The sequence below is a fragment of the Tursiops truncatus genome, chromosome 4 (genome assembly GCF_011762595.2).
Source record: "Tursiops truncatus isolate mTurTru1 chromosome 4, mTurTru1.mat.Y, whole genome shotgun sequence".
NCBI lineage: Eukaryota > Metazoa > Chordata > Mammalia > Artiodactyla > Delphinidae > Tursiops > Tursiops truncatus.
In genome coordinates, this window is record NC_047037.1 from 12,366,050 (window position 1) to 12,389,874 (window position 23,825).

The 23,825-nt window shown below is 40.4% G+C and overlaps 1 long non-coding RNA gene and 1 other non-coding gene across 2 annotated transcripts in view; one reads left to right on the forward strand and one right to left on the reverse strand.

Annotated features, from left to right (window-relative positions):
* LOC141278527 (uncharacterized) overlaps positions 1 to 23,825 on the forward strand; it is a 94,271-nt gene that overhangs the window by 46,504 nt on the left and 23,942 nt on the right. The gene's annotated exons all lie outside the window — the stretch shown is intronic.
* Positions 19,267 to 19,373, reverse strand: LOC117312317 (U6 spliceosomal RNA). The gene has a single exon (XR_004526569.1). It is a non-coding gene; the product is annotated as a U6 spliceosomal RNA (small nuclear RNA).

A 23,825-nucleotide genomic window follows, 5' to 3' on the forward strand; every position in this document is an offset into this window, starting at 1 on the left:
CTGCAATCGATTAATTGTGCTTTTCTTGAGAGTCTGTGAGATGGAACGTTCTAAGTGTCGTGAGGTACATAAGGGGGAAACCTTACACCCTGCCTAGGGAGATTGGACACCCTGAGTGTGATGCACAAGACTAGGGTGAATGCCAAGTGCTGCTCAAGTGGAGCCAACACCCAGGAAGTTCAGAGGAGGGGCCCATCTTTTCCAAAGGGATGGACAGGCCCTCGCACTGCCCAGCTGATGCCTTCTCCCTCAAGTGGACCTGTTGTGCCTGTTGCCTGCCCTAGGAATGACTTTCCCCTTTCTATGAAGGCAAGGTTCAGCCCCATAGCTGTAACCCAGGTGTCAGCCAGCTTGTCTTGCCCATCCAGGGCCTGGGCAGCTTAGGCTCAAGTCCTAAGTCCGTGTCTTGTGGTAGTTCACAGCCCTTCCCAAGACATCTGCAAGTCCTTGGATATCATGAGTATCTTCTCTCTGTTGCCTCCATTCTGTTGCCTCCATACTGGCTTAGACTGAAAATCTAGCCTCTTTATTCATTTTCCTTAACATCCTTACTCACCCAAGTCATCCACGAAGGCACTGGACATTTTTTGATGATTTGGAAGCTAGTGGTAAAGGCTTCATGTCACAAGGACTTAAGCAACTTCAAATAATCATTAGGCATCCCTGTTCTTAAGAATGTTCTTTCACCTCCTGTTACAGGTAGACTCACTGGAAAGCAAGCTCTGAGATGATTTTCCTGCAGAAAGTTTTCCTAGGGGGGCCGGCTCCCTGGATCCACACGTGACGGGGAGGGGAGGAAGCAGGACTGGACAGAGGTGTAAGCTGAGCTGGGGTCAGCAAGGCCTTGTCCGTTGTATGGGGTGCACTGAAGCTGGGATGGCCCTGCCTGCAAAGTTGTCCCACATTGGCTTGAGGGGACTCAGCTCAAGAGCCCTGTACACACCAGTCACTGGCTGCAGGAACATAGGGAGGGTGTGAACCCTGACGAGGCAGCTCTTGAGCTCAGCTGAGGGCAATTCCCCAAGAGGGCTGACTGCCGGGGTGCTCCCGGCTACTGGGGAACCAGACTTCCCTCCTGATGAGGGATCTTGAGGTACAGACCAGCGTCCACTGTGCCCCCCAGGGGTCTCCAATCCCAATTTTCTGGCATCTGTTGCTTTCCTCCCTTTCTTGGGAGCAAAATGAAATGTTCTCAGGCTAGCACCTTAGCCTTTCCTTCTGCTTTTGGGCTTTTGCTCATTTCTGTGTCCTCAGGATCTCATCTTCCCCAAAAAAGTCTTCTGTACCTGTTTTTTCTAGACACGTGTGTATGTGTGTGTGTGTGTGTGTGTGTGTGTGTGTGTGTGCGCCAGTTGAAGTTTAACACACTTGTACCCTAATTCCATCTGTCCTATTTCAGTAACAGGGGGAGTTATCAGAGGTTGCCTCCAAGCCCCAGTTTCTTCACCTGTGAAATGGAAGCATCATTAGCATGGGTATCAAATAGCGCTCTACTGAGTACTCAGTGGACACCCTGCCTCCCTGCTCAAACCTCTTTCCTGACCTTCCAGTTGCCACTCTACAGCCCCGAGTTATGAGCTGGTGTTTGACTTGTGAAAGTGCTTGTTCTGTTAGATTTTTTCACAAATTTTTTTTCACGCATTTGAAATCCTGCTTCCAAGCAAACAATCCTAAAGAGGCCCTGTAGCTGTTGGCAACCTCAGAACAGATATCCAGCATTGGGGGGCAGGGGGGCACAAGTTGAAGGACTTCTGAGGCCATCTTGGTGTTCATGGACCAAGGCTTCTTCAGTCTTCCCGGTGTCTCCTTGTTACCCTCCCTTGTTCAAGTTTTCTTCTTCTTAGGTCCATAAATCATATATGTTCCATGTCTTTGATTCCCATTAAGACCATGCCTGAATTATAGTTAACTTGTACTTCTCCTAGCTGGAGGCAATAGACATTATTTTGAAACAACTAAGCATGTTTGTGATAAAATGAGAATGAATTAACACAGCTGTTTCTATATTATTTTGAAATATCTACAGCCTGTTCAGTGCTGAAAACCCTAAACACCACCAGGAACCACAGATTAAGGAGAAAGTCTCATGTTTATTGCTGTATTTGTTGAGTTTTGACTCTCATCATTTTTTTTTTCATTCAAAAGACCCAGTTTATTTCAGTTGGCTAGATATCAATTTAAAAAATTTGAGTAGACAGTGTATTACTAGTTACACTCTTGAGTGCCTTCAAAACACTGCACATTTATATAATCAAATTCTTTTAAAAATTGTTTTTCTTCCAGTTTTATTGAGCTATAATTGACATACAGCACTGTATAAGTTTAAGGTGTATAGCATAACAATTTGAATTACATACAATTTGACCACAATGTTTAGTGAACATCCATCACCTCTTACAGATACAAAATAAAATAAAAAGAAAATTTTTGACTCCTGTGATAACTCTTAACAACTTTCATATACAACATACAGTAGTGTTAATCACATTCATCATGTTCTACATTACATCCCAGTACTTATTTATCTTATAACTGAAAGTTTGTACCTTTTGACTGCCTTCATCCAGTTCCCCCTCCCCCCACCTCAGATAATCACAAATCTGAACTCTTTTTCTATGAGTTTCTTGAAGTATAAATGACCCACAACACTCTGTTAGTTCCAGGTGCACAACATAGTGATTCGATATTTCTCTATGTTACAGAATAATCACCATGATAAGTCTAGTTACCATTTGTAGCCATACAAAGATATTACAGAGTTATTGACTACATTCCCAGTGCTGTACATTTCATCCCTGTGACTCATCTATTTTGTAACTGGAAGTTCATACCTCTTAATCTCCCTCACCTATTTCACTCATCCCTCCCACCCCCTCCAATCTGGCAACCACTTGCTTGTGCTCTGTATCTATGAGTCTGTTTCTATTTTGTTTCATTTGTTTTGTTTTTTAGATTCCACATATAAGTAAAATCACATGGTATTTGTCTTTCTTCATCTGATTTATTTCACGTAGCATGACATCTTCAAGGAAGATCCATCCATGTTGTCGCAAATGGCAAGATTTCATTCTTTTCTATGGCTGAGTAATATTCCATTGTATATGTATATGTGTATAAAATGTATATATACAGTGTATATATATAATATTTATATATATAGTGTGTATATATATGTGTGTGTGTATATATATGTGTGTGTGTGTATATATACATATATATACATATATACATATATACATATACATATATATATATATATATATATATATATATATGCACACAAACATCTTCTTTATCCATTCATCTATCAATGGACACTTAGGTTGCTTCCATATCTTGGCTGTTGTAAACAATGCTGCAGTAAACATAGGTGCATATATCTATTCAAATTAGTGTTTTGTTTTCTTCAGGTAAATACCCAGTAGTGAAAGTGCTGGATCATATGGTAGTTCTATTTTCAATTTTTTGAGGAACCTTCATACTGTTATCCATAGTGGCTACACCAATTTACATTCCCACCAACAGGGTATGAGGGGTCCCTTTTCTCCACATCCTCACCAACACTTGTTATTTCTTGTCTTTTTTTTAACAACTTTATTGAATATAATTGCTTTACAATGGTGTGTTAGTTTCTGCTTTATAACAAAGTGAATCAGCAATACATATACATATATCCCCATATCTCTTCCCTCTTGCGTCTCCCTCCCACCCTCCCTATCCCACCCCTCTAGGTGGTCACAAAGCACCGAGCTGATCTCCCTGTACTGTACAGCTGTTTCCCACTACCTATTTACTTTATTTTTGGTAGTGTATATATGTCCATGCCACTCTCTCAGTTCGTCTCAACTTACCCTTTCCTCTCCCCATGTCCTAAAGTCCATTCTCTAGTAGGTCTGCATCTTTATTCCCATCTTGCCCCTAGGTTCTTCATGACCTTTTTTTTTTTTTTTTAGATTCCATGTATATGTATTAGCATATGGTATTTATTTTTCTCTTTCTGACTTACTTCACTCTGTATGACAGACTCTAGGTCCATCCACCTCACTACAAAAAACTCAATTTCGTTTCATTTTATGGGTGAGTAATGTTCCATTGTATATATGGGCCATATCTTCTTTATCCATTCATTTACCGATGGACACTTAGGTTGCTTCCATGTCCTGGCTATTGTAAATAGAGCTGCAAGGAACATTGTGATACATGACTCTTCTTGAATTATGGATTTCTCAGGGTATATGCCCAGTAGTGGTACTGCTAGGTCATATGGTAGTTCTATTTTTAGCTTTTTAAGGAACCTCCATACTGTTCTCCATAGTAGCTGTATCAATTTACTTTCCTACCAACAGTGCAAGAGAGTTCCCTTTTCTACACACCCTCTACAGCATTTATTGTTTCTAGATTTTTTGATGATGTCTATTCTGACTGGTGTGAGTTGATACCTCATTGTAGTTTTGATTTGCATTTCTCTAATGATTAGTGATGTTGAGCATCCTTTCATGTGTTTGTTGGCAATCTGTATATCTTCTTTGGACAAATGTCTGTTTAGGTCTTGTGCCCATTTTTGGACTGGGTTGTTTGTTTATTTGATATTGAGCTGCATGAGCTGCATTTAAATTTTGGAGTTTAATCCTTTGTCAGTTGCTTCATTTGCAAATATTTTCTCCCATTCTGAGGGTTGTCTTTTCGTCTTGTTTATGGTTTCCTTTGCTGTGCAAAAGCTTTGAAGTTTCAATAGGTCCCATTTGTTTATTTTTGTTTTTATTTCAGTTTCTCTAGGAGATGGGTCAAAAAGGATCTTGCTGTGATTTATGTCATAGAGTGTTCTGCCTATGTTATCCTCTAAGAGTTTGATAGTGTCTAGCCTTACATTTAGTTATTTAATCCATTTTGAGTTTATTTTTGTGTATGCTATTAGGGAGTGTTCTAATTTCATTCTTTTACATGTGCCTGTCCAGTTTTCCCAGCACCACTTATTGAAGAGGCTGTCTTTTCTCCACTGTACATTCTTGCCTCCTTTATCAAAGATAAGGTGACCATATGTGTGTGGGTTTATCTCTGGGCTTTCTATCATGTTCCATTGATTTATATTTCTGTTTTTGTGCCATACCATACTGTCTTGATTACTGTAGCTTTGTAGAATAGTCTGAAGTCAGGGAGCCTGATTCCTCCAGCCCCATTTTTCTTTCTCACTATTGCTTTGGCGTCGGGGTCTTTTGTGTTTCCATACAAATTGTGAAACTTTTGTTCTAGTTCTGTGGGAAATGTCATTGGTAGTTTGATAGAGAGTGCATTGAATCCGTGGATTGCTTTGGGTAGTATAGTCATTTTCACAATGTTGATTCTTCCAATCCAAGAACATGGTATATTGCTCCATCTCTTTGTATCATCTTTAATTTTTTTCATCAGTGTTTTATAATTTTCTGCATACAGGTCTTTTGTCTCCTTAGGTAGGTTTATTCCTAGGTATTTTATTGTTTTTGTTACAGTGGTAAATGGGAGTGTTTCCTTAATTTCACTTTCAGATTTTTCATCATTAGTATATAGGAATGCAAGAGATTTCTGTGCATTAATTTTGTGTCCTGCAAATTTACCAAATTCATTGATTAGCTTTGGTAGTTTTCTGGTAACATCTTTAGGATTCTCTATGTGTAGTATAATGTCATCTGCAAACAGTGACAGCTTTACTTCTTCTTTTATGATTTGGATTCATTTTATTTCTTTTTCTTCTCTGATTGCTGTAACTAAAACTTCCAATATTTGTTGAATAATAGAGGTGACAGTGGGCAACCTTGTCTTGTTCCTGATCTTAGTGGAAATGCTTTCACTTTTTCACCATTGAGGACATTGTTAGCTGTGGGTTTGTCATATATGGCCTTTATTATGTCGAGGTAAGTTTGACTATGCCCACTTTCTGGAGGGTTCTTATCATAAATGGGTGTTAAATTTTGTCTAAAGCTTTCTCTGCATCTATTGAGATGATCATATGGTTTTTCTCCTTCAATTTGTTAATACGGTGTATCACATTGATTTGCCTATATTGAAGAATCCTTGCATTCCTGGAATAAACCCAACTTGATCATGGTGTATGATCCTTTTAATGCGCTGTTGGATTCTGTTTGCTAGTATCTTGTTGAGGAGTTTTGCATCTATGTTCATCAGTGATATTAGCCTGTAGTGTTCTTTGTGACATCTTTGTCTGGTTTTGGTATCAGGGTGATGGTGGCCTCATAGAATGAGTTTTGTTCCTCCCTCTTCTATATTTTGGAATAGTTTGAGAAGGAAAGGTGGTAGCTCTTCTCTAAATATTTGATAGAATACTTCTGTGAAGCCATCTGGTCCTGGGCTTTTGTTTGTTGGAAGATTTCTAACCACAGTTTCAATTTCAGTGCTTGTGATTGGCCTGTTCATATTTTCTATTTCTTCCTGGTTCAATCTCGGAACATTGTGCATTTCTAAGAATTTGTCCATTTCTTCCATGTTGTCTATTTTATTGGCATATAGTTGCTTGTAGTATTCTCTCATGATCCTTTGTATTTCTGCAATGTCAGTTGGTACTTCTTCTTTTTCTTTTCTAATTCTATTGATTTGAGTCTTCTCCCTCTTTTTCTTGTTGAGTCTGGCTAATGGTTTGTCAATTTTGTTTATCTTCTCAAATAACCAGCTTTTAGTTTTATTGATCTTTGTTATCATTTCCTTCATTTCTTTTTCATTTATTTCTGATCTGATATTTATGATTTCTTCTGCTAACTTCGGGATTTTTTTGTTCTCCTTTCTCTAATTGCTTTAGGTCTAAGGTTAGGTTGTTTATTTGAGATGTTTCTTTTTTCTTAAGGTAGCATTGTGTTGCTATAAACTTCCCTCTTAAAACTGCTTTTGCTGCATCCCATAGGTTTTGCATCATCGTGTTTTCATTGTCATTTGTTTCTAGATATTTTTTGATTTCCTCTTTGATATCTTCAGTGATTTCTTGGTTATTAAGTAGTGTATTGTTTAGCCTCCATGAGTTTGTATCTTTTACAGATCTTTTCCTGTATTGATATCTACTTTCATAGCATTGTGGTCACAAAAGATACTTGATATGATTTCAATTTTCCTAAATTTACCAAGGCTAGATTTGTGACCCAAGATATGATCTATCCTAGTGAATGTTCCATGAGTACTTGAGCAAAATATGTATTCTGTTGTTTTTGGATGGAATGTCCTGTAAATATCAATTAAGTCCATCTTGTTTAATGTATCATTTAAAGCTTGTGTTTCCTTATTTATTTTCATTTTGGATGATCTGTCCATTGTTGAAAGTGGGGTGTTAAAGTCCCCTACTATGATTGTGTTACTGTTGCTGTCTCCTTTTATGGCTGTTAGTATTTGTCTAATGTATTGAAGTGCTCCTATGTTGAGTGCATAAATATTTACAATTATTATATCTTCTTCTTTGATTGATCCCTTGATCATTATGTAGTGTCCTTCTTTGTTTCTTTTAACAGTCTTTGTTTGTTTGTTTGTTTGTTTGCATTATGCAGGCCTCTTACTGTTGTGGCCTCTCCCGTTGCGGAGCACAGGCTCTGGACGCACAGGCTCAGCAGCCATGGCCCACAGGCCCAGCCGCTCTGCGGCACGTGGGATCTTCTCGGACCAGGGCACGAACCCATGTCCCCTGCATCAGCAGGCGGACTCTCATCGACTGCACCACCAGGGAAGCCCTAGTCTTTGTTTTAAAGTCCCTTTTGGCTGATATGACAATTGCTACTCCAGCTTTCTTTTGATTTCCATTTGCATGGAATACTTTTTCCATCTCCTCATTTCCAGTCTTTATGGGTACCTAGGTCCGAAGTGGGTCTCTTGTAGACAGCATATATATGGGTCTTGTTTTTGTATCCTTTCAGCCAGTCTATGTCTTTTGGTTGGAACATTTCATCCATTTACATTTAAGGTAATTATCGATATGTATGTTCCTATTACCATTTTCTTAATTGTTTTGGGTTTGTTATTGTAGGTATTTCCTTCTCTTGTGTTTCCTGCCTAGAGAAGTTCCTTTAGCATTTGTTGTAAAGCTGGTTTGGTGGTACTGAATTCTCTTAGCTTTGCTTGTCTTTAAGGTTTTAATTTCTCCATCTAATCTGAATGAGATCCTTGCTGGGTACAGTAATCTTGGTTGTAGGTTTTTCCCTTTCACCACTTTAAATATGTCCTGCCACTCCCTTCTGGCTTGCAGAGTTGCTGCTGACACATCAGCTCTTAACCTTATGGGGATTACCTTATATATTATTTGTTGTTTTTCCCTTGCTGTTTTTAATATTTTTTCTTTGTATTTAATTTTTGATAGTTTGATTAATATGTGTCTTGGCGTATTTCTCCTTGGATTTATCCTGTATGGGACTCTCTGTGCTTCCTGGACTTGATTAACTATTTCCTTTCCCATATTAGGGAAGTTTTCAACTATAATCTCTTCAAATATTTCCTCAGTCCCTTTCTTTTTCTGTTCTTCTTCTGGGACTCTTATAATTCGAATGTTGGTGTGTTTAATGTTGTCCCAGCGATCTCTGAGACTGTTCTCAATTCTTTTCATTTTTTTTTTCTTTATTCTGCTCTGCAGTAGCTATTTCCACTATTTTATCTTCCAGGTCACTTATCCGTTCTTCTGCCTCCATTATTTTGCTACTGATTCCTTCTAGAGAATTTTTAATTTCATTTATTGTGTTGTTCATAATTGTTTGTTTGCTCTTTAGTTCTTCTACGTCCTTGTTAAATGTTTCTTGTCTTTTCTCCATTCTATTTCCAAGATTTTGGATCATGTTTACCATTATTATTCTGAATTCTTTTCCTGGTAGACTGCCTATTTCCTCTTCATTTGTTAGGTCTGGTGGGTTTTTACCTTGCTCTTTCGTCTGCTGTGTGTTTCTCTGTTTTCTCATTTTGTTTATCTTACTGTGCTTGGAGTCTCCTTTTTGCAGGCTGCAGGTTCATAGTTCCCATTGTTTTTGTTGTCTGCCCCCAGTGGCTAAGGTTGGTTCAGTGGGCTGTGTAGGCTTCCTGTTGTAGGGCACTAGTGCCTGTGTTCTGGTGAATGAGGCTGGCTCTTGTCTTTCTGTTGGGCAGGTCCATGTCTGGTGGCGTGTTTTGGGGTGTCTGTGACCTTTTTATGATTTTAGGCAACCTCTCTGCTAATCGGTGGGGTTGTATTCCTGTCTTGCTAGTTGTTTGTCATAGGGTGTCCAGCACTATAGCTTGCTGGTTGTTGAGTGTAGCTGGGCCTTGGTGTTGAGTTGGAGATCTCTGGGAGATTTTCATCATTTGATATTATGTGGAACTGGGAGGTCTCTGGTGGACCAATGGCCTGAACTTGGCTCTCCCACCTCAGAGGCACAGCCCTAATACCTGGGCAGAGCACTAAGAGCCTGTCATCCACACGGCTCAGAATAAAAGGGAGAGTAAAAGAAAGAAAAAAAGGAAAAGATAAAATAAAATAAAATAATTATTAAAAAAATTTTTAAGTAATTAAAAATAAAGAAAGGAAGAAAGAAGAGAGCAACCACACCAAAAAACAAATCCCCCAATGATAATAAGTGCTAAAAACTCTCCAAAAAAAGAAAACAAACAAACAAAATGGGCAGACAGAACCCTAGGACTAATGGTGAAAGCAAAGGTATACAAAAAAAATCAGACACAGCAGCATACACATACACACTGAGAAAAAAAAGAAATAGGGAACAAAATATATATTTTGTTGCTCTCAAAGTCCACCGCCTCAATTTGGGATGATTCATTGTCTATTCAGGTATTCCACAGATGCAGGATACATCAAGTTGATTGTGGAGATTTAATCCACTGCTGCTGTGGCTGCTGGGGGAGATTTCCCTTTCTCTTCTTTGTTCGCACAGCTCCTGGAGTTCAGCTTTGGATTTGGCCATGCTGCTGCGTGTAGGTTGCCTGAGGACGTCTGTTTTTCTCTCAGACAGGACGGGGTTAAAGGAGCACCTGATTCGGGGGCTCTGGCTCACTCAGGCTGGGGGGAAGGAGGGGTACGGAATGCAGGACCAGCCTGCGGCGGCAGAGGTCAATGTGGCTTTGCAACAGCCTAAGGCATGCCGTGTGTTCTCCTGGGGAAGTTGTCCCTGGATCACGGGACCCTGACAGTGGTGGGCTGCACAGGGTTCCAGGAGAGGAGGTATGGATAGTAACCTGTGCTTGCACACAGGCTTTTTGGTGGCTGCAGCAGCAGCAGCCTTAGTGTCTCATGCCCGTCTCTTGGGTCCGTGCTGATAGTCGCAGCTCACGCCCGTCTCTGAAGCTCCTTTAAGTGGCGTACTTAATCCCCTCTCCTCGTGCACCTCGAAATAAAGAGGCAAGAAAAAGTCTCTTGCCTCTTCGGCAGCTCCAGAAATTTTTCCAGACTCCCTCCCGGTTAGCTGTGGCGCAGTAGCCACCGCAGGCTGTGTTTACACAGCCAACCCCAGTCCTCTCCCTGGGATCTGACCTCCGAAGCCCGAGCTCAACTCCCAGCCCCCACCAGTCCTGGCGGGTGAGCAGACAAGCCTCTCAGGCTGGTGAGTGCGGGTCAGCACCCATCCTCTGTGTGGGAATCTCTCTGCTTTTCCCTCCGCACCCCAGTTGCTGTGCTCTCCCCCATGGCTCCAAAGCTTCCCCCCTCCACCACCCACAGTCTCCGCCCACAAAGGGGCTTCCTAGTGTGTGGAAACGTTTTCTCCTTCACAGCTCCCTCCCACGGGTGCAGGTCCCGTCCCTATTCTTTTGTCTCTGTTTTTTCTGTTTTCTTTTGCCCTAACCAGGTACATGGAGAGTTTCTTGCCTTTTGGAAGGTGAGGTCTTCTGTCAGCATTCAGTAGGTGTTCTGTAGGGGTTGATCCACATGTAGATGTATTTCTAATGTATTTGTGGGGAGGAAGGTGATCTCCACGTCTTACTCTTCTGCCATCTTGAAGCTCCTTTCTTCTTTTCTTTTTGATAATAGCCATTCTGACAGATGTGAGGTGATATCTCATTGTGGTTTGGAATTGCACTTCCCTGATGATTAGTGATGTTGAGCATCTTTTCATGTGTCTGTTGGCCATCTGTATGTTTTTTTTAGAAAAAATGTCTATTCAGGTTCTCTGCCTATTTCTTAATTAGGTTATTTGCTTTTTGATATTGAGGTGTATGAATTCTTTGTATATTTTGGGTATTAACCTCTTACTGGATATGTGATTTATACATATCTTCTCCTATTCAGTAGATGGTCTTTTGGTTTTGTCGACGGTTTCCTTCCTTCACCGTGCAAAAGCATTTTAGTTTGATGTAATCCCATTTGTCTATTTGTGCTTTTGCTTCCCTTGCCTGAGAGAAGATCTAAAAATATATATATATTGCTAAGATCAATGTCAAAGAAAATCTGCCTATGTTTCTTCTAGAAGTTTTATGGTTTCAGGTCTCATGTTTAAGTCTTTAATCCATTTTGAGCTTATTTTTGTATATAGTATGAGAAAGCAGTCCAATTTGACTCTTTTGCATGTAGCTGTTCAGTTTTCCCAGAATCATCTACTGAAGATGATGTCTTTTCTCCATTGTGTATTCTTGCCTCTGTTCTAGATTAGTTGACCACATAAGTGTAGGTTCATTTCTAGTCTCTCCATTCTATTTCATTGATCAATGTGTCTGTTTTCATGCCAGTACCATACTGTTTTGATTATTGCAGCTTTGTGGTATAGTTTGAAATCACAGAGCATGATGCCTCCAGCTTTGTTCTTTTTTCTCAAGATTGTTTTGGCTATTTGGGATCTTTTGTGTTTCTATACAAGTTTTTAAATTATTTGCTCTAGTTCTTTGAGAAATGCCGTTGGTATTATAATAGGGATTGCATTGAATCTGTAAATTATCTTGGGTAGTGTGATTATTTTAACAATAGTAATTAATCCATGGGTACAGTTATCTTTTCAACTCATCAACCAGGTCTCTGCACAGACTAATCATGCTAGACACAGGAATAGATTTTCTCAAGCACGTCAGAGGTGTCTCAGCCTCTCTGTTTTGCAGTGCTGATTATGCCATGGCTTTGGAGCCCTGCTCTAGTGCTCGGTTACAGAACCAGCCTGGACAGCAACATGGGCAGGAAGCTGAGCTCATGTGGTCCTGCCTTACTCTTGTCAAACTGCACAGCTTCATCAATGTCAGGGCAGAAATGAGACTGACAAAAGGAATTTCAGACAAGGCAAGGCACCTCTGCCTTTGCATTATCTCACAAGAGGAAAGAAGAAAGGATTATTTTCTAGTGTATTTTTTCAATAGCAGTGTTCCAATCCCAGAAAATTATGATGTACATCATGGAGAAAAGCAGAGAACTGGCTGAGATTTGAGGGGAGCAGGGCAGGTGAGAGAATGCAGCTTACAGAGGTGTAGGCTGCTGTTCAGGCACAGGGCTCTGTCTCTCTTGTCTCTTGCTCTAGTCATTGGTCCTGGACGATTGTCCATTAGAGTCCTGGGCCCAGGGTTGTCCCCTGCTGCTGCAATGCTGCCAAACTCTCTGGAACTCCACCAGTTGCAGAAGCCTCAGGACAGCTTGTAATCATGCACCCAGATTTCCACAAGTCTGCCCAACTCTATGAGATCAGAGGACTCCTCAGAAGGGAAATTAAAATCTTCTCCACTTATCTTCTAATCCTACACCTCCTATTTTGGAATCAAGTTCCAGTCCCAGTCCACATAAAATTCCAAGAAGTATGGACTCAACCCTCAATAAGCAATGTTAGTCCTTACTGCCTTCAGTAGCATTTACTGAGCCCCTGTTGTTTGCAGAGAATGATGGAGTGAAGAGAGAAATAGGAGACACAGGCTTTGCTGCTGAGAGACTGAAATTTTACTTAAAACTTTATTTATTCTCTAACTCTTTGTCAAAGGGATCTGAAAATCGAGTTACCAGTTGATACATGTGAATAGCATGTTTTGCTGATCAGAGCTTACCTCTTACACCCGAGAGAAGTTTATTTAATTCATTATTACATCAGATGCAATATACAATAAGCCTCTAATAAAATAATATGTATAGAAAATGAAGATCAGAGAGAAGTGAGGGGTAGTCAATGTATGACCATAGTTGCTGTGGCTGAGTGTACGGTATGGCTCTGAGCTTCCAGGAAGCCAAGTGAAAACAGAGAAAGATGATAGAGTTATTAGTTCTCATTATCAAGAATGTGACTGTTACTGGTTCCTCAGGGAAGACAGAGCTTTTGTCTCCATATAGAGCATACTGAGTGAAGACACATCCTCAACAATCCTGCAGGAGATGCAGATATGAAGTTCATAAATGTGGCTTCTTTGGTGATAAAAAGCTATCCTATGATGAACTAGACCACATAGTCTTCCAGGGGGTCTAACTGTATTAAAAAGTAAGACTAGGAGTACCTAGAGAATTTACAATCTGTTGATTTTAATTAGAATTAAATGTTTCCTTCTTACTTTTTTTATTAAAAATATGTGACCCTTGAAGAAGGGTTAAGAGCAAAACTGAAGGCAGATTTTGATTTGAAGTCTCTGAGGAATAAATGACAGGGATGCCCTTGGCTGATTTGATGGGTATGTTTCCCTACTGCCATGCGTTAATTAACTAACTGTGTTTTGACTTTCTATTTTTATGGTCAATTCCTAATCAAGGAGTGCTAAAGTACAGTCACTATTATAGATGTTCTAAGATAAGCAGGACACAGAATAACATCCATAAGTAACTCAATGTGGAGCCTCATCAGTCTTCAGGAAGGGGTTCTGCTGTGTTGGTTTGCCAATGTTCAGGCCTTATCCACGTAAGACTTAACATACATATACATATACACATATATATACGTGTATATATATATATATATGTGTATATGTATATACATATATATATATTACCCATAATAGCCAAGAAAGTCTTGATATATTAAAGCATGGAGGGGTTTCTTAACTCAGAACTGTCTAAAGACATCTCACGTATTTGCGGAACGTGATCAACTTTACCTTTACCTTTGGCATGTGAACAATTTATGAATGCAGAAATCTGATGGCTAAATGAAAGGGTGCAGAGGACAAGATGGAGTGAGCACAGTAATTTCCACCTCCTTCCCTAGGACTTGGCGATTACCCTTTTACAGCATGACTTGTCCAGTCTGGTCTAGATTTTTCTCCTCCTTGTATGCTACATGTTTTGCTGGTGGTCTTCTGCATGTCCCACTCTATTCTGGACTGAGATGATCTATTCTTTGTATTAGGGCCCTTTTGTAATTTGTAAAAGTTTATATTTTCACCTAAGGATTGGTAAGATTCCATTTAAGTGCAGCCACTATTGGCTAGTTTTTGTAACTCTGCCCTCTCTAATGCACTCTGTAAAATGCTAGGTGCTACTTAATTCCTCCAGAATGCTTTCTGCTATTTGTTTGACCTGTATCTCTCCAGAATATCAGGACTCTTGGTCTCTGTGTGAATATTTTGCCTGCCATGGTACTGGGAAAAACATATGAAAATTCACTGGTATACATTCTTTCCCAATTGAGTCTTTGGGAAAACCAAAGCAACACAAAGTTGGTCTCTGAAGCTGTTACTTGGATTACTTTAAAAAGTCATAAATGAGTTATTTCCTAGTTGAGATGCAGGCTAACATTGATCTCCCACAATCACGGACACCATGATGCTGGCTGTGAGATCCCATTAAACAAGGGAGGAAGACCAGGAAAGTGTTCTCATTAAACACACCTCCCAGACAATGAGGTTTCATTACCCCCCCAAATCATACTAAGATTCTTTTAGACTAGGTTATTTGGGTACAAGACAAGCGCTGTGTAATTTGTGTGTGTGTGTGTGTGTGTGTGTGTGTGTGTGTGTGTGTGTGTGTGTGACACGATTATCTGCCTAAGTGGAAGGATAGGTGGTGAGTAAATTAACTTAGGAAGTGAGTCTTTTGCCAGACAGCCTAAAGAGCATTATAAAGAAAACTCCCCTCATGTTCAGAAATGTGAGGGTGAAACAGTATATTTTGAAAGGCAGATATGATTATATGACTTCCTTATTGCATTTTGTCCATGGAAAAAAGATACAGAGATGATTTAGACAGGATTCTTTGGTTCTTCGGCACAAAGATTAGGTATTCGATAAGTAACTAAAGGATGAGTGGATGAATGAATGAAATAGGGAGGCATCAAACAAATGGGTTTCTTCCTTATGGCATCCCCAAGTCTCCAAAAGATTGCTCACTCATCTCTAATAATCCCCTAGATGGACTGTGATTACATGTAAGGAAAATGGGCTTTAAGGGCAGTTTTCAGACAACCAGAGGTTTGTTTTCTCTGGATAATACTTAGGGCTGCAGTAAGGAGCAGGGCTTTCATGTGAGGCTTGATGGGGGGTGTTCATAGGAGACAGTGGGGCCTCAAAGATGAATTCTCAGGACTAGATGGGGAGAGATTTCATAGACGAATTCACTGATGAACAATTTAGCTATTACTTTCTAAAGATTGTATTGTCTTTATTCTCTTCCATCTCAGTGTTTTTTTTTTTAATTTTTAACTTTTACTTTGTACATGACAACTACCTTTTCAAACTTAAGAGTGAAAAGCAATGTCAGAGGCTCTGGCATTTGCACGTTTTGAGTGTCAGCTGCAGAGGGATGTTTCTTGGCTGCTTCTGAACATCAGTAGAAGGAAGTATAGTCTGTATCTGTGCAGAAAAAATTGACAAATACAGAAAATACAGGAGTTGTGTAACAACATAATGGGGCATCTCAAGCAGTTTATATCTTCCAAACTGTCGGAGAAACCAGAAGTGGATTCACCAGCTGCTGGCGGGGAGCGGTGTCAGCCTGCCATTCACAGGGATGGGAGGTAAGTTCTCCCACTCACCTGTCTCCCTCTGGCACCCCCTGCAGGCGGAGCCTAGTAGGGAGCAGCTGGCAAAGCGAAAATACGGTCAGCAGAGTCGGGCTCAGCATCCTAATGCAGAGTAGGGAGGAGTGGGTTTGGAGCTGAGGCAGTAGCTTTGTAACTGCACAGCTTGCCAGCCCACCACGTCAGAGCCGTCCTTGGAGCAGACCTGGGTTATGTGCTTCTTGGTGCTCCATGAAACCTGAGCAGTTCCTTCAGCATCCTTGGTGGAAAAGAGCCTTGACATTCAGTGGTCCTGGGACAGGCGTTTCTCTAAGCTCCCCCTTCATATTTCTTTTAAGTCATCCATATAAATGTGTAAAGACCTATATGGTTTTCTATGTGTGTATATGTAAAGATAACTCTCAAAAAGCTGTTTGTTTTTCACACTGAGGTAAGAGGTTGCCAGTTTCTCTGGTATTGCTCATGTTCCTTATAGAAATATTTTGCAATAATAATGGTAAAACTTTTTATTTTTTTGGTCAAGAAATGACTAATATGTGTGTACACATGTATATATTTATCACCATTTCTTTCATTTTTTTCTTATTATATTTAGGGTAGAAAAGGATGTTGAGCACTATAAAAACCTCATTAAGAAAATCATAGTAGGGACTTCCCTGGTGGTCCAGTGGTTAAGACTTCGCCTTCCAATGCAGGGGGTGCTGGTGCAGGGGATCCCTGGTTGGGGAGCTAAGATCCCACATGCCTCATGGCCAAAAAACCAAAACATAAGACAGAAGCAATATTGCAACAAATTCAATAAAGACTTAAAAGTAAAGTGGTCCACAGTAAAAAAAAAACAAGAAAATCATAGATCATAGTAAATGTTGAACACATATCAACATTTTAAATGTTGTATTTGGTGTCATGAAATGATAGAAAAATAAGAGTTTCAATTATCTGTAAAATGCGCCTATATTGATATATTTATTTGCATCTGGGTTTTGGCAACATCAGATATGCTACTTCTCTCAGAAGTCTGGAAAATTTACCTTTGGGAATTTGAAAGGATAACAGGAATTTAGAGAGATATTTTCTTCTAAATGCTATCTCCCGTGGACTAATACTGTTGATACTGTGGTCTGCTCTGTGAGTGAGGAGCTAAATTAAACTAATGAAATCCTAAGTGTCACACACACACACACACACACACACACACACACAAGCTGTTTGTTTTCTTTCTTACACCAGGTAGACAATCGTTTCGTGGTTATTATAAACATAGAATTCAACACCCTAATTTCTTGAAAAAGGAAGAAACATTATGCCTCTCTGATTTTCTACTCAAATAGAACTTTTTAATGCAAATGAAAGCATGAATCAAGCATAAAACAACCTAACTGCTAACCATCATATATTTTAATGATCCCTAATTAGAGCAAAATTTAAAGTGAATACAAACACATTAGAAATTTTTCTCATGGATCCTTAATTTGTATCTATCACTCAAAAAGCTGACCCTGCATATCCCCAGGGCTTTAGAGGAATACAACACTCACTCACATCAAACCTATTTCTTAAATGCAAACACCTTTCTAGGTATAAACACAGAGGATACACTGAAGAGCTTTATCAGGTGACAGAATTCTTAAGACCTGTGCTTGTCTGAGTCTTGTCATCTTGATTATGTTTTGAAAAGGAGAACAAGCATCAACTAGTTTTCCTAAGGCTTCAGTCCGGAGCTCTTGTTTGTATAGTGATTGTTTGTGTGTGTGTGTGTGTGTGTGTGTGTGTGTGTGTGTGTGTGTTTGTGTGTGTATTCTTGGGTATCATCTGGGCTTCTTATCCTTGGGCAGGAGCTGAGAGACGGAACAGCTAGCCTGCCAGCATCATGCACTTGTCTGGCTTGGATCAGAGAGGTGAAAAATGTTCCTGTCAACTGCAGCTTGTGAATTTTTGTAGCATTTAAACTTCTCTTGATTTGCAAGGACTGATGGTAGAGAAATGATCACACAGGAAGAATTAAATGTAAAAGCATCCTGGTTCCTAAACATACATTAACAACCTTAGCTTTGTCGGATGTAACGCTTCAGAAAATATCTCGGTGGAAGAGGGGGAGGTTGTAGAGGAGCTTTCAAGTGGTTTAATCCCAAGGGAAGTTGCAGTGCTGTAAAGCCCAACTGAAATTACACACGTTAATGCTGGGCCTTCTGGCAGTAGCTCCATTTTGTTCTTCTCATCCGATAAAGAAAGTAATGGGTGGGCCCTCTATAACTCCAGCTGCAGGCTATGGGCACCCTGGACTGAACCAAAGGCAGGTAATTGTCACTTAAACCTGGGACAGTGTCAGCGATACCAGGTGTTACATGAATCAAGGAAATATTGAAGGACTCTGTGTGACAGAAGTTATTACTGACTTTTGGAGATGAAGCAAATAAAATATGATCTGATTTAAAAGTAAGGGTTCCTGTAAGAGTGGGGAAAGTAAGCATAGGTTTAATGCAACATTGTTTGGTCCTTGTGCTGCTGTGGGCCAGGCTGGATCTGGTGGATGAAGCAAGCAGTGACAGGCTGAGCCAGCTTGTTATTTTTTCACCTTGTAACATTTGCAGGGGGCGCTCCTGGCTCTAAACAGTAATGCTCACCTGCTCCCCACTGATTGCTGAGGCTTCTGCTTGTTGTTTCTGGCAGGGAGCTTTGTCAACTAAGTCCTGTTCCTCGAAGTGTAGGCCCAGACCAGTAGCATCAGTGTCATCTGGAAGCCCATTAGAAATGCAGAATCTCAGGCCCCACTCTAGTACTACGGAATCAGAATCTGCATCTTAAACAAGGATCCTCCACAAATCCTTTCTATGCCCATGAAAATTAGAGACACATCCAAATTGTCCTCACCCATGTCCGACTTGCCCACACCGCATATTTCTGTGCACTGTATTCCCCCCAACAGTCTGCTTCCGACTTTTGCTCCTGCTTTCTCAAGATATATTTGACATGTAACGTTGTGTAAGGTTAAGGTGTACACTAAGAGAATTAAACTAATAGGTCATTAGTCTGTGGTGGCTCTGATGCTGATGCAGCCAACATCAGCAAACCAAAATCTAATCCTATAAATGCCTAGAGGTTACGGAATTGAAACCTAGGGACAACCGAGCACAAACTGCCAATCAGGCTTGAAGCTGCAGCCAGTCAATGATTTCCTCACTGTGCTTCCACCTTTTCTCTGTAAAGGATCTCCCTGAGCTCCTGTCAGTGGAGGCTCCTCACCACGTCTGATTTAACGCCACTCCATTCAAATCTATTTTTGCTCAATAAACTCTTAAATTGTTCAATATGCCTTAGCTTATCTTTTACCATGTACAAGGTGATGATTTGATACATGTACATCATGATTTGATACACTTACCACAATAAGGTTAGTGAGCGCACGCTCACCTCACAGTTACCGTAAAATATGGAACACGTCACAGAATGGCACATCATCCTTAGGCAGGGGCCATGCTGCCCTCCTCTGTGTGGGTCCAGTTTCAGCCTATGTCCTCCCAGAGGGAGCACCCTACCTCCAGCTAAGCCCATTTCCTGTTCTCTTCTAATTCTCTAACTGCCACACGAATTCTTCACTGGCCTTCACTCTAATGTTCCCCCGTCTCTCCTCCCATTAGATCAAATAACAAGGTGGGAAGGAAGAAAGGAAGGGAGGGAGGGAGGGAGGGAGGGAAGGGAGGAACGTGGAGGGAAGGAAGGGAAGGAGAAGGAAGGATGGAAGAAAAGAAAAAAGGCAGGAAAGAGGGAAGGAAGACAGAGTGAGAAGCCCTTAGGGAAGGAGGGAGGGAGACCCAGTTTTCATGGCTCCATGTGTTGCAGGAGCTCATGAGCTCTGTTTCAAATACACCCATGCAAATATATCCCATCCCCTATTTCCATTTTAAAATGAAGCAGTGCCTTCATACAGTGTTCATTGGGGCAACAATTTGGAGGACACTTTGCCAAAGTTTATTCAAGTTCTTAAAGTGAACATTCTCTTTGATCCAGCAATTTCAGAATTTATCCCACAAATGTACTTGCATAGATGCACAGAAATGTTTGTCTAAAGTATCTATCACAAGATTGTTTAATAGAAAAAAGCTATAAATAGCTGAAAGTATCAATACAAGTTGTTTTGAAAAATCAATGCATGTCTCTGCAATGGAATAGTATCCCAGCACGAAAATGAACTGAGGAAGGTTTGTGTGTGCTTCTGTGGTGAGCTGTCTAGATTATGTTGTTACCTGAGAAAAAGAAGGTGCCAGACAATATGCATATTACCCCATGCATGTTATTTTTAGTGTGTGTACATGTGTATGTTTATAAAACATAGTTACTAACTTACTGTATTTGTATCCAATAGAATTCTACAGCCATTACAAACACTACTTTGGCAGAATTTTGAATACTTGGGACATCTTTGTGATGTGATGCTAAGTTAAAAAAAAAAAAGCAGGACATTAGTGTCACGTTTTTTCTCCCCCTCCTTACTTGAGCATTTTCCAATGTTATTAAATATTCCCCAAAATATCATTTATTTATCTATAATATTATATCCTACTCTTGGGTTTTTAAGTTGTTTTCAGTTTTTCCAACTCATATATAATGTTGACAAACATTTTTTTTTACCTAATGTTGTTTTTGAATTTCAGACTCTCTCCTAAGATAAATGTCTTGTAATTACTGGTTCATAGGGTATGTGATTTTATTATAATTATTTGTTCATAGGATGTGACCCTTGATATTTAATGCCAACTTGGTTTCTGTAATCCACAAAGATTTTTAATGTAATATTTTCAATTTTTGTTAATGTGATTAGCTATTAAAAGTCATCATTTGTTCCACAAATTTTAAAATTTGGCATAAAACAGTTATTGATGCCTACTGTGTGCCAAGCTGCCTTGAAGCCACTGGGCACATCATCACGAATAAGACATGGTCTCCACCTTCAACTCAAAGTGTGATCCCAGGACAGCACACATAATTAGAATGTGATGCAATTTGGCCGATCATAGAATTATGCCCAGCGTGCCATGGAACACAGCAGGCCTATAGTGTAACTGTGACAGTTAACCCAGAAAGAGATGAGATTCTTGCACTTCACTTTGATGCTTCTTCTCTCACGTTCCAGCTAAAGACTGATGCTAACGTAGAGAGGCGGGAGTTTTCTTTTCATACTCCTTTCAGAGTTCAAGTATTAACTACACCTGACACAAAAAGGAAGTAGAAAATAAACTTACCTTAGTTTGTGTGTCAACTATCTATATTTCTGTGTCATCATTTATATATTTCACAGATGCAGAAGATTATAAGCCTCCTTCTAGGACACATACATTCATCCTGAATCTATAACCAAACTTGACCTTCCCACAGCCCACGTCTCCCTGCCTGCCTAGAATAGAAAGATGGTTGTCTAGTGTTCAAAACATTTGCCCCAACTTCCAAAAAGTATCTCCAAATAAAAGAGACAACCCAGCCTCCACAAATAGCACCGTCAACCCTCTTAATATTTCTTAGGTCAAGAAAGTCTTAACTGAAACATTCTAACTAGGTTGACTAAATGAAATTGCCAATATTTGACTTTTTTAACTTGTAAAAGTAGCAATTTCATGTAGTTCAACTAAAACCTGCAATTTAATTCTTCCTGTTTCTTCCCAAGACTACCCATATATTAGAACTAATTGAAACTTCATTTCACACCAAATGATTTCTGCAGTATCTGCCCCAGATACAAAGAAAAGGTGGGAAAATTATTAACACAGGTTTATGCTTGTTTTTCACTCCTTAGTCAGATGATCAGTAAGATAAAATTAGAATACAGTATTTCCTAAATTGAAGGGAAAGAGGTTTCCTGCTTATTTAAGCAGAGAGACTTCTAGCTGATGCAGAATTAGGAGTCAGGGGCAAACATGGGCAAGCAAACCCAGCAAACTGCCAAACAAACTATAATTCATAATCTCCAACCCAAACAAGGCTGGCGTCCTCCTCTTAAGACAAACACAATGCTGAGAGTGTGCTATGAATCCAAGATTATTACTAATGTGAAGCTGTGCATCAGAGATTTAGGGAGAAGGAAAGAGAAGAGAGAGTGAGAGAGAGAGAGAGAGAGAGCGCACACGCTTCAGCCCAAAATTCATGAAGGCCCCTTTTCTATTGCTCTTATCAGATTTAAATTCATATTGTAAAAATTTAAGTTTAATAATTCTGTAGAGGGTGCTGGTATGGGAAGTGATGCCTTGGAGCTTGGAAAGCTGGCCTGATCCCATAAAAGCATCAGCATTTTCTTCAAAAGCTATTTCATAGCTTGAAATGCTTTTTGGAGTCCTGCTATTCAAAGTGTAATCCACAGCTCCAGCCAGTGTGTCTCAGACTCTAAAGTGCATACGAATCACTTGGAGTCTTGTTAAATGGAGATTCTGATCCAGCGGGTCTGGGTGGGGCCTGAGAGCCTGCATTTCCAACCAGTTCCTGTGAGGGGTGATGCTGTGGGCAGGATCGTACTTTGAGTAGCACGGGTATAACACCCTTCTGACGGCCTTTGTTCCTCTTTCTAAACTGGCAATCTTGTCCTGCAGGTCACATACTGAACACTGAAGTCAAGTGACCTTGCTCTCTCCCCACTTAAATCTTCCTGCCTGTAAAATGGGGCGAACAAACCTAGCGGAGGGGAGAATCTTAGACTTTCCTGGTAGGAGGAAATTTGGAGATTACCCTAATCCAACCCTTTCCCCTCCATCCCCCAGCCCATCTGTACCCTAAAGCCAGAGCCTGAGATCTTGCCTACAGGGTTTGCAGCTCTCAGCCCATCCCATCAGACGTGGGAGAGCTCTGCGGGATAAGGGTCTCTTGCAGATATTTTCAAATAAGTGGAAGTAACTAAAAAAAAACATTGCTCAAAATTTCTCACAAACCTCACCTTAATGAGGGGTCTCCTCCTTTGGTGTTAGGAAAGAAGACAAGAAACGCAGCGTTTCCATGTGGGAGGTGGTAGGGGATTCCTTCCTGCCTGGCCCTCTTTCCACAGCAGTAAAAGCACAGCTCAATCTTGATCTGCTCCCACCTGTCAAGAGCAGGTGTCAGCTTCAGTTATTGTTTTGCAAATTCATTTCAGTCCTTTAATGATACTCAGTGGAGAATGAGGTAGTGCTTCCCTTAACTCCACTGTTTTTCCTAAGGCCTGTGCCTGATGGGCTTTCCCAGGCTCTATCTCCTCCCTCCCACCCTCTTACTCTGGAATGCATGTCTCGTAAACTGTACTGTGATAAACCCATCTGCAGTCATCAAGGGAGAGGTATAATAAAGGCAATGGGTGAACATGTTCGAAATACGAAGTGAGGAAAATCATTTTTTATTTATGGAGAAACATTTTAATTTGGGACATAAAATCAAATGTAACTATGCCTAGGGAGTCAGGACTAAAGGAATGTCCTCATTTAAAGAGTCGGCTCTCTTGTGTCCTTTGTAGTTGCTGTAACACCGTTTTTAAGTCCAACAGGTTCTCTTGTCATTAAGGTCCTCAGTGACAGTTTAGCCAGTAAATTTCACATCACATGTGGGTGGCCATAAAATTTATTGTCTAAACCAGGACCCTTTTGACAATGGAACGGGCACCATTGGTGATAGTGCTTCTGTGTCAGGCAGGCACTGAGACCATCTCAGGTTAACCAAGAGGTTCTGGAGGTTGAATTAATCACCAGTGCCTAGGGATTTAATCAACCATGCTGTGTAGTGAAGCCACCATTAAAATCCAAAGGGAGGGGTTTCAGAGAACTTCCAGGTTGGTGAAGCAGAATGCCTCCATGTGCCACCGTGCTGGGCTCCAAACTCCAAGAGGACTGAAGTTTCTTTGTTCTCGATCTCACCCTATGAATCTCTTCATCTGGCTGTTGGTTCCTGTGTTTTAATATCCTTGGTAATAAACCACTCATCTGCCATGTGGCTGACAGGGTCTTGGTGCTCTGGCCGGGTGTCAGGTCTGAGCCT